This window comes from the organism of the source record quoted next, unplaced genomic scaffold, assembly GCF_019419815.1.
Source record: "Pyrus x bretschneideri cultivar Hongxiangsu unplaced genomic scaffold, Pyrus_bretschneideri_v1 Contig21, whole genome shotgun sequence".
NCBI lineage: Eukaryota > Viridiplantae > Streptophyta > Magnoliopsida > Rosales > Rosaceae > Pyrus > Pyrus x bretschneideri.
In genome coordinates this window covers 2,241,556-2,251,588 of record NW_025999513.1, presented here as the reverse complement: position 1 = coordinate 2,251,588, position 10,033 = coordinate 2,241,556, and the positions used below count along the sequence as shown (strand labels likewise).

Genomic DNA, 10,033 nt, shown 5'->3' with positions numbered 1-10,033 from the left:
CAAATTTTTTTAAAATAAAAAGTGAAGAATGGACGAAGGAAGAAGGTGAAGGTGAAGGTGAGAGAGATAGGAGAGAGATTGGATGTGAGAGAGATAAGAGAGAGAGAGAGAAGAGAGAGAGAAAGATGGAACGCAGGGGAGAAAGGGAAGAGAGGGAGAGATGGGTTCGGATCAGGAAGAAAAAGGAGAGAAAGGGAGAGAATTATTGGGGGTGGGTCCCACATGTTTTAAAATAAAAATATTAAAATAATTTATTTTTAATTTATTAATATTTAATTAATATTTTTATCCACTTGGCTAGGAAGTGGGTCCCGTCTCAAGCCACGTCAGCATTTAACAAAAAAACTAACAGAGGTCTGACATTGTCACAAATTCGTAAGATGAGGTATGACATTGTCACTTTTAAAAGATGAAGTATGAAAGTGTCGTTCGATCTATAGTTGAGGTAGTTTTGTGTAATTTACCCAAACATTTATTATGCTTTCACATCTTTCAAACTTATACATTAATGATTATAAATTTTGTTTATTTTAAACTCCCTTAAAAATACAATTCATGAGAGTTTGTATGGTTTTAAAAATTCACACGATCATGTACCCATCCTCAAAGGGTAGAGGATGCGACTATGAGTGTTTGCATATTTTTTTCATATTTTTCGCACATATAAATTAATTATTATAATTTTTTTTAATGTGTTTGGTCTCTCAAAGTAAGACTTTTGTTGAAATGTACACACCTTTGGTCTCTCGGTTTCAAGGGTCACGAAATCCTAGATATCAAGGTCATCATTATCTTAAAGAGTAAAACAGCTATCTTCCCTTTATTTAAGGGAGTTAACGTGATTAGCATCATAACCTAGTGTTTGGTGTAATCTTCTTGCTTTAAGGATTGGATTAAGCCTAGGTTTATTCGGTCACTAGGGTTTCCCAGTTGATTACTTGTAGCCATCTCTCTTTCCTCTCTTCTCTCATATATACTTGGTCTCTTGTACATTGAAACATATGAAATATTACAATTTAAATCAAAAAATCAACATGGTATCAAAACAAGTTGTTTTGTAACCTGTCCCTGCCTATTCTTACTATTGCGATTATTTCTTCAAAGTTTGAACTATGGCTGAAGAAAGTTCTGTGAATCTTGAGGTCAAAACTTCACAAGGTCTTTCCTCAAATTTTTTAGATATTGAGGTTAACACCAATCAACGTTTATGTTCATTTTTATTGAACTAATTCAATTACCTGCCTTGTTCCCGAGTTGTTTCACTAGCCCTAGGTGGCAAAGGTAAATTAGGATTTGTGAATGGAAGTGTGGATGTTCCAGACAGTTCTTCTCCCACATATGATTCATGGCTTTGGAAGGACCAACTTGTCATGTCTCTACTACTCAACATCATAGAGAAACATGTTGCTAAGATTTTCAGTTACTCTAATTCCTCACAAGACCTGTGGAAGGCATTGAAGGATATGTATGGAAATCAAAATAACTATGCTCGAGTGTTCCAACTGAAGAAAGACAATGCTAGTACTCAGCAAGAAGGGAAAGCTTTTGTTCAACATCTTGGGAGTCTCAAAACCATGTGGAATGAATTGGATATATACCTTCCACATACCACAAATCCTATCATTCTTCTAAAATAAGCTGAGGAAGACAGAATTTACCAGCTATTAGGGAGTTTGAGCTCTGAGTATAAAGATCTAAGGAGTCACATCCTAATGAGTTAACAGTTACCCTATTTTCAACAACGTTTGTGCTGCTATTCAATGAGAAGAAGCAAGGAAGAAGGTGATGAATGCTGAATACAGTCCAAGATTGACAGAGACTCGAGCATATGCCTCAAATTATAAGCACTCAGAGGTCAAGGTGTGCAAGGGCATAAACACACACCTAAAGTGCAAATACTGTGATGTTGTTGGGCATGTGGAAAAGAAGTGTTGGGAACTCCATCTTGAACTCAGGCCTAAGTTTACCAAAGATGGAAAAATGATACCAAGGTTCTCACAGCTATCTCACTTCAAGGCATAATTTTCTACTGCTCATCCTCCTCTTACCATGCCACAAGAATCCGTAAAGTTCACGACAAATCCATTGACCCTTATCAATGAGTTTGCATCTTTCCTGCAACGTAAGGGACATGGGGGAGCTTCATCTGATCAAAGTAATGAAGGGAGCAACCACACAGCTATGTTAGGACAGTTTGCCGATTTTCTTGCTGGAAATGAAAGAGTACCAAGTGATGAGGCACAAGGTATTCTCGAAGCATTCTCTACTGCCCTATTAGCTAGTGTTGAAAATGATTGTTAAATAATTGATTCAGGTGCCATTGATCACATGACAAACATAGTCACAAATTTGCATAACTTTAAATATTTTCCAAGTCCTTCTCATGTGTTAGTTGCAAATGGAAAGAATGTCCTAATTTTAGGCAAAGGAGATATCAACCTGCTTTCACACAAAACACCTTCCACTGCCTTATATGTACCATCTTTTCCTTTCCAACTTTTGTCAATTGGAAAAATCACAAACACCCTAAACTATCGTGCTATTTTCTCACCAAATAATTTAACGTTCAAGATGTTTTCACCATGAAGATGATTACTGAAGGGTTCTTCATAAATGGACTTTACTACCTGTGCAAGAATTCCTATTTTACTCAGGCTCTTCAAGCTAAATCAAAGTCCATAAAGGAAAACCAAGTTTGGCACAGGAGATTAGCTCATCCTTTTGAGACCATTTTACCAAAATTGTTCCCAAATTTTTGTAAGTCACATATTACATGTGATACATGTCAATTTTCAAAATTTACAAGGCTACCTTTTGATAATTCAATGTCTAGGACAAGTAAACCTTTTGAAATAGTACACACCGATGTATGGGGACCAATCAATAACTTCCACACATACTTTTTCCACGAACATTCATTCTAGGCCTGGCAAACGGGTCGTGTCTATCGTGTTCGTGTCGTTTTCGTGTAATACCTGTTATCTTAACGGGTCGTGTCGTGTCACACCCGTTATCTTAACAGATCCTTAACAGGTCGTGTCACTTTACCCAACGGGTAAAGTGACCCGACCCGTTATGACCCATTATGACCCGTTAAGAAAAAAATATTTTTTTTTAAATTTGTACATATCACATATTGCCACATAAATATTACTTCAAAACATTAAAATATTTCTTGTTCAAGTACTATATCTACACTCGAAAATAAAAGCCTAATAAAAAAAATAATACATACACTACTAATATATTACAAATATTAAATGTGCAAGGATAAAGAGTTTTTGTTTTTAAGATTGTAAGTTTTTCTCAAAAGTTTACACCTCCATTTACAAAATCTTCAATTTACATCGATCATCATGAAATTGTATTCAATTTACACCTACATCTATATAATTATTATAGTTTTTACTTTTTAGGGATATAAAATTATTAAATTAATGTATATAATTATTAATATTATAGTTGATTCATACTTTTATTAAGTATATAAATTATAACATAAGATTTTGTGATATCCACATCCACTAGTGTAAATATTTTAAATTGAAGATCAAACTCATTCATTGTATTCATATAGGGTCAAGGAGTGTAGCTGTAAAAATTCATCAAAATCAGAGTTAAAATAACCGTTAAATCTTGATTTTTCGTTTATAACCGTCGAAAAGCTTTGTCCCGTTACTTGATCTCTGAATGTTTTTTTTTTTGTGATTTTTTGCTGATGTGATCTCCAAGCATATACAAACAATTTTGACGGTTTGGATCGTTGAAATTAGTTTTGGAGAATTCGTAAAACGATAGATTGACTAACACTTAGAGTTTATTTATACTTTCATTAAGTATAACATAAGATTTTGTGGTATCCACTTGTGTAAATATTTTAAATTGAAGATCGAATTCATTCATTGTATTCATATAGGGTCAAGGAGTGTAGTTATAAAAAATCATCAACATCGGAGTTAAAATAACCGTTAAATCGTGATTTTTCGTTTATAACCGTTGAAAAGCTTTGTCCCGTTACTTGATCTCTTAATGTTTTTTTTTTTGTAATTTTTTGCTGATGTGATCTCCAAGCATATACAAACAATTTTGACGGTTTGGATCGTTGAAATTAGTTTTGGAGAATTCATAAAACGATAGATTGACTAACACTTAGAGTTTATTTATACTTTCATTAAGTATAACATAAGATTTTGTGGTATCCACTTGTGTAAATATTTTAAATTGAAGATCAAATTCATTCATTGTATTCATATAGGGTCAAGGAGTGTAGTTATAAAAAATCATCAAAATCGGAGTTAAAATAACCGTTAAATCGTGATTTTTCGTCTATAACTGTTGAAAAGCTTTGTCCCGTTACTTGATCTTTGAATGTTTTTTTTTTTGTGATTTTTTGCTGATGTGATCTCCAAGCATATACAAACAATTTTGACGGTTTGGATCGTTGAAATTAGTTTTGGAGAATTCATAAAACGATAGATTGACTAACACTTAGAGTTTATTTATATTTTTATTAAGTATAACATAAGATTTTGTGATATCCACTTGTGTAAATATTTTAAATTGAAGATCGAATTCATTCATTGTATTCATATAGGGTCAAGGAGTGTAGTTATAAAAAATCATCAAAATCGGAGTTAAAATAACCGTTAAATCGTGATTTTTCTTTTATAACCGTTGAAAAGCTTTGTCCCGTTACTTGATCTCTGAATGTTTTTTTTTTGTGATTTTTTGCTGATGTGATCTCCAAGCATATACAAACAATTTTGATGGTTTGGATCGTTGAAATTAGTTTTGGAGAATTCGTAAAACGATAGATTGACTAACACTTAAAGTTTATGTATACTTTCATTAAGTATAACATAAGATTTTGTGGTATCCACTTGTGTAAATATTTTAAATTGAAGATCGAATTCATTCATTGTATTCATATAGGGTCAAGGAGTGTAGTTATAAAAAATCATCAAAATCGGAGTTAAAATAACCGTTAAATCGTGATTTTTCGTTTATAACCGTTGAAAAGCTTTGTCCCGTTACTTGATCTCTGAATGTTTTTTTTTTGTGATTTTTTGCTGATGTGATCTCCAAGTATATACAAACAATTTTGACGGTTTGGATCGTTGAAATTAGTTTTGGAGAATTCGTATGCCATCAATCAAGTTCCGTGTGTGTGTGTGTGTGTATATATATATTTATTAAGTAGATTTAAATCTATTTATTTTGTACGTATAAATTATAATTGACTGGTACACGGAATAGTACATACATCACGTGTCACGTGTGTCATTATAAAAATAGTGAGATATGTCATGACAGTTATGTGTGTGATAAAAAGTTAATAACTTAAAAAAAAAAAAAAATTCTCACCACTTCTATTAATTTTCATTTTTCCCTCTCTTTTTTGTTTCCTTTTCAACTTTTTCTTATCATTTTCACTTTTCCGTCCAACATCTTTCCCTAATTCCCTCACTTTTTTGTTTCATTTTCAACTTTTCTTAACATTTTCATTTTCCCTCCATTTTTTTTTTCAAAAAGGGCGGCAAGTTGGCGACGACAAGAAATTGATTATTGAAATTTGAATGGAAAGAAATCACATCAAATTTCAATGGATGCAAAATCATGCAATGCATCATGCATATTAAATTATTAATTAATAATTATTATAGTTTTTATAAAATTTAATATATATATATATATATAATTATAGATAGACTTAATATTTTGGGGGTATAATTATTATAGTATATATAATTATTATAATTATTATAAATTTTATAGTTAATTTAATATATATATATATATATTATAATTTTTAGGGGTATAAAATTGTAAAATTAATGTATATAATTATTATAGTATTTTTTTAGGGTTATAAAATTATAAAAATAATATTCTGCTTATCGTGTATCGTGTTACCCACGTGTATACCCGAACCAACCCGTTATCTTAACAGGTGCTTATCGGGTTACCCGATAACGACCCGATTTGTTATCGTGTCGACCCAAACACCTGTTAATTTCGTGTGGTGTCGTGTCGGGTTATTGGGTCGTGTCAGAAATTGCCAGGCCTAATTCATTCACATGAAAGTTGGAAAAAAAAAAACAAAAACAAAAAAAAAGACAAACAAAATGTATCCAAATAGGTTGGCACCCAGAGTCCAAGACATACTCCAGAAAGTAAGACATCGCCTTGGCAACAAAGAGTAAAGCAAAAGAGAAGCAGCGTTATCATCCAATCCAAGTATCTGCAGAAGCACAAAATGCTATGAGATACTAAAATTCCAGCAAGCTTGCAAGAGGAAGCTAAATGGAAAAAGGATTAGAGATCAAACAAGAATACTAGTATGCTCAGTTTGAATTAAGGATTACAGTTTTTTTTTTCTTTGGTCTTTTTAATCTGTTGAATCAAGAAAGTAAAGGTTGAACCAATGTTTTAAAAGGCTCGCCTCAGGGGGCGCCTAGGCACCTTCTGAGGTTGGACTTAAGGGTTGCCGCCTCTATTTTGAGGGAGTGGGCATAAGGCTTCGTTGAAGCTGCCTAGGCAACGAAAGCGTCGTCGGAGCCACATAGGCGGCAGAAGGCGCGCCTCAAGGACTTCCAAACCCAAATTTTGGGTAGGGTTTTAATTGCCTTATACCTCTTCCTTGCTCTATCGTCTCTCTGCCTTTTTTCCTGATTTTTATTTTTTATATAATGGATGTGTGTGTTGTCTGCGTCCATTGTTATATGTGTGCTATTGTGCTTTTCATCCACTATTTTACATATACATACATACATACATACATACATATATATATATATATAATATAATATATATCTATATATGTGTGTATATATATTTATAATATATGTGTATGCTCAATGTATATATTAAAAAATTTAGGTCCCGTGAGGCGAAGCCTCACGCCTAGGTTGGGCTATCCGTCGGACGCCTCGCCCACGCCTCATGCTTTTAATACACTGGTTTGAACAAAGATATTTTAAACATAATCAAACGATAAAGGCATTCAAATATGTAGCTAGAAACTTGTGACAAGTCACAAGTCGGAAAAGAAACAAGTCGCTCATTCTATTTTCTATTTGTTGAATATCTATCTAATTAACAAAAAAATTAGCCTTTGAGCAATCAATTTACAGCTTCTGAGGTTGCTCTATTTGTATTCATTTTTTCCATGGAGCTCCTTCTTTTATATATACAAACTCCAATGATCACAGTAGACGTATACTCAAACAAAGAAAGATAAGGATGCATCTCCCAAACGAAAGTCTGAACCCGGATCAGAACAAGATCAAGATGCAACGGTAAGATAATTTCTTGCAAAATGTATTATCAATCAAGATGACAAACAACCCATGAACATGAGCCATTAGATGCAGGAAATTGAAGCAGGACATTAGTTCCAACTTACAGTAGATAAACAAGATATTTTTCAGAGCATGATTCATTTTAGTTAAACCCACCTTCTTCGCTCACTACGGAGTCACCATCAAGAAGAAAAAGGCTCCCTAAGCAAATGGTTGCTTTAAAAACGAGTGGCAGACCACCATTGTCAACTTCGTTACATTTTTCTGCTCTAAATCAAACCAAACAAACGTACCCTCACCTTTCTGCAAAAGAACCATTTCACCGTTCTTTGAGAACCCCAAAGGGTCACAATAACCAAACCACCAAGGCACAGTTTCCGGAACAATAGAATAAAGCAAGGTCCAAGAGTCGGACATTCCATACTCCTTCATAATCCAAACTTCATGTCTACTGCTCCTATTATTAACAAGAACACATAGAGAGCCCTTTAAAACCACCAAATTCATAGTACAATTGTCATCCTCGTCCACTGGGGTGAGGAACTCCCGATAATTCTCACTGGCAAGATCAAGGGTTAGAATTATGCATCGATTGTTATCTTTACGCATCAGCCAACAAGAGAACCGTTCGTAAAAACAATCTCACGCCTATGCACAGAAAAACCATTGCAAGGCAAGCTTTGGATCTTTTTCCATGAGTTCGATTTTAGACTATAAACACCGACTTGGGAACCCACAGACTCTCTCTTTCTGTTCTCAAACTGCGTAATTCGCAAAACTTTAAAGTCATGATTAGCTGAATCGTACGCGAACCCGAAGAGAGTGTACCTGTTGAAATATGACGGTGGCTGATGCTCCCACGTTGGGAGGGGAATCTTCTTGAACTTTTGAATCGACGTGTTCCACAAACAAACATCTGTACATTCACCGTCGTGAATACAAACCACACCATTAACCGAGCATCCCAACATCTCAGGGTAGTCGCCAGGGTATTTCAAGGGCTGCTCAATTGGCACAAGAGTCCCGAACACTTTGTTGCCGTTGAAGGGCAGTGAATAGAAATCTGACCAAATAGCAGAATTTGATCGGAGTAAAAGGGTGCGAGCAGAATTGGTTTGGATGGAGCGTTGGAGATGAGCTTTGATGAAGTGATGGTCGTGGATGACGGCATACCAAGATTTGGAAACGCAGAGGAATCAAATCAAATCATTGGGCGGAATGCAAGAAAGGATGTCGAACAGTATCTCCGGTGGGAAGTCTGACTCTGATATGGTTTTCTTCTTCTGGGTTTTGGGTTTTGAGCTCATCTGTGAAATTCCGCTTTAGGGTTCTTCTTCTCTGTTTGGTGAAGAAGGCGAGACTTGAAAAGTTCGAAGGAGGAGAAACAATCTGAAGAAATCAGCTATGGAATCTGGATTTAGGGTTAGATCTCTTTTTTAGGAGAGCAACATAGCAAGAGGAGGGTCAAACATTACTCACCTTCAACTTCAATGGGCAACAAAAACATAAAATGCACTAGCAATAACGTAATTTAAATTCAGATTTGGCGACAATCAAGTTTAAGATCTTTAACTTATAAATATAAAAAAAATATCACAAAGTAAAGTGCTAAGTGACGGTTATACATTAGAAAAAATAATAAACACACTCCTTAATTTTCTCACATTCCAATTTCTTTTTGTTTGTTTTACATATAATTTATTTAATTTGAAAGTCAAAATTAATAAGAGAGCTTGTATCTGTTTGCTAAACTAAAAATAAATGATGAAGGGATATTGCATTTTATCCCCTTTGGTTTGGCAACAATTGCGAAATAAGAGCTTGTCGCTAAAAATTGCAAGGTTAAACTTAACTTTAGAGCATCTCCAATCAACTAGCTATATGAGCTCTTAAGCTAAAATTTAGAGAAAAGTGACAATCAAGGTTCTAAAAGGTGGTAGTCGGGTGGCCGGCAAATGCCTAATGCTTACACGTCTAGGCCTTAGGCCTCTAGACCGAGCTTAGACAGTTTTTTAAATTTTAATTAAATTTATTATATAAGATATAAATAAATTCATACTTATATTTAAAAAATACATAATTGTATTGTAATAAATAATTAATGAGCTTAGACAATGTTGGGGTATTTTCTCTTCTTTTTTTTTTTTTAATTGTTTTTGGGTCTTAATGGGTGTACCAAAGGGCCCACCCCTGAATTTTTGTCTCCCCCGGTTCCTTTCTTCCTTTTCTGCCACGTGGCAGTTCCTCCCACTTCCCATTCTCTTCTCTTCGTTCCTGTAGCACCCTCACCCCCCCCCCACCCACCCCGTTGAAACTCTCTCTTTCTCGACCTCACTTTTCCACCCCCACCGGCGAACTCACACGCACAAACATACCTACATACATGGCACCACCACCACCTGTTGGCAGTGACGACGATCCTCTCTATCGACCCAAACCTCCATCTCTTTCTCTCTCTTTCCCGACATTGTAGTAACTGTTGTGCACAAGCGGATCCGGTGAGTCCTTGTCATTTTTTGATGAAGGTAAGTCGAACCACCCTTCGATCTCCTTTCCTCGTAGTCTAGGGTTCTTGTTGCTAATTGGAACTTGTTTGGTGAAGGTTAAAATACGAAAATAACTCGGGGAAAACAGTTTCTGGTTTTTCTGGCGAAGGTCCGTGAGCTTCAAGTCATTTTTCTGCCGACTCCGGCCACTACTGAGGAAACCAATGGTATAGATCTCTTCATCTT

The 10,033-nt window shown here is 34.9% G+C and overlaps 1 pseudogene; it reads right to left on the bottom strand.

The window, feature by feature from the left end:
• Window positions 1-7,136: 7,136 nt before the first annotated feature.
• On the bottom strand, window positions 7,137-8,785 carry LOC125468011 (annotated as a pseudogene).
• Window positions 8,786-10,033: the final 1,248 nt, after the last annotated feature.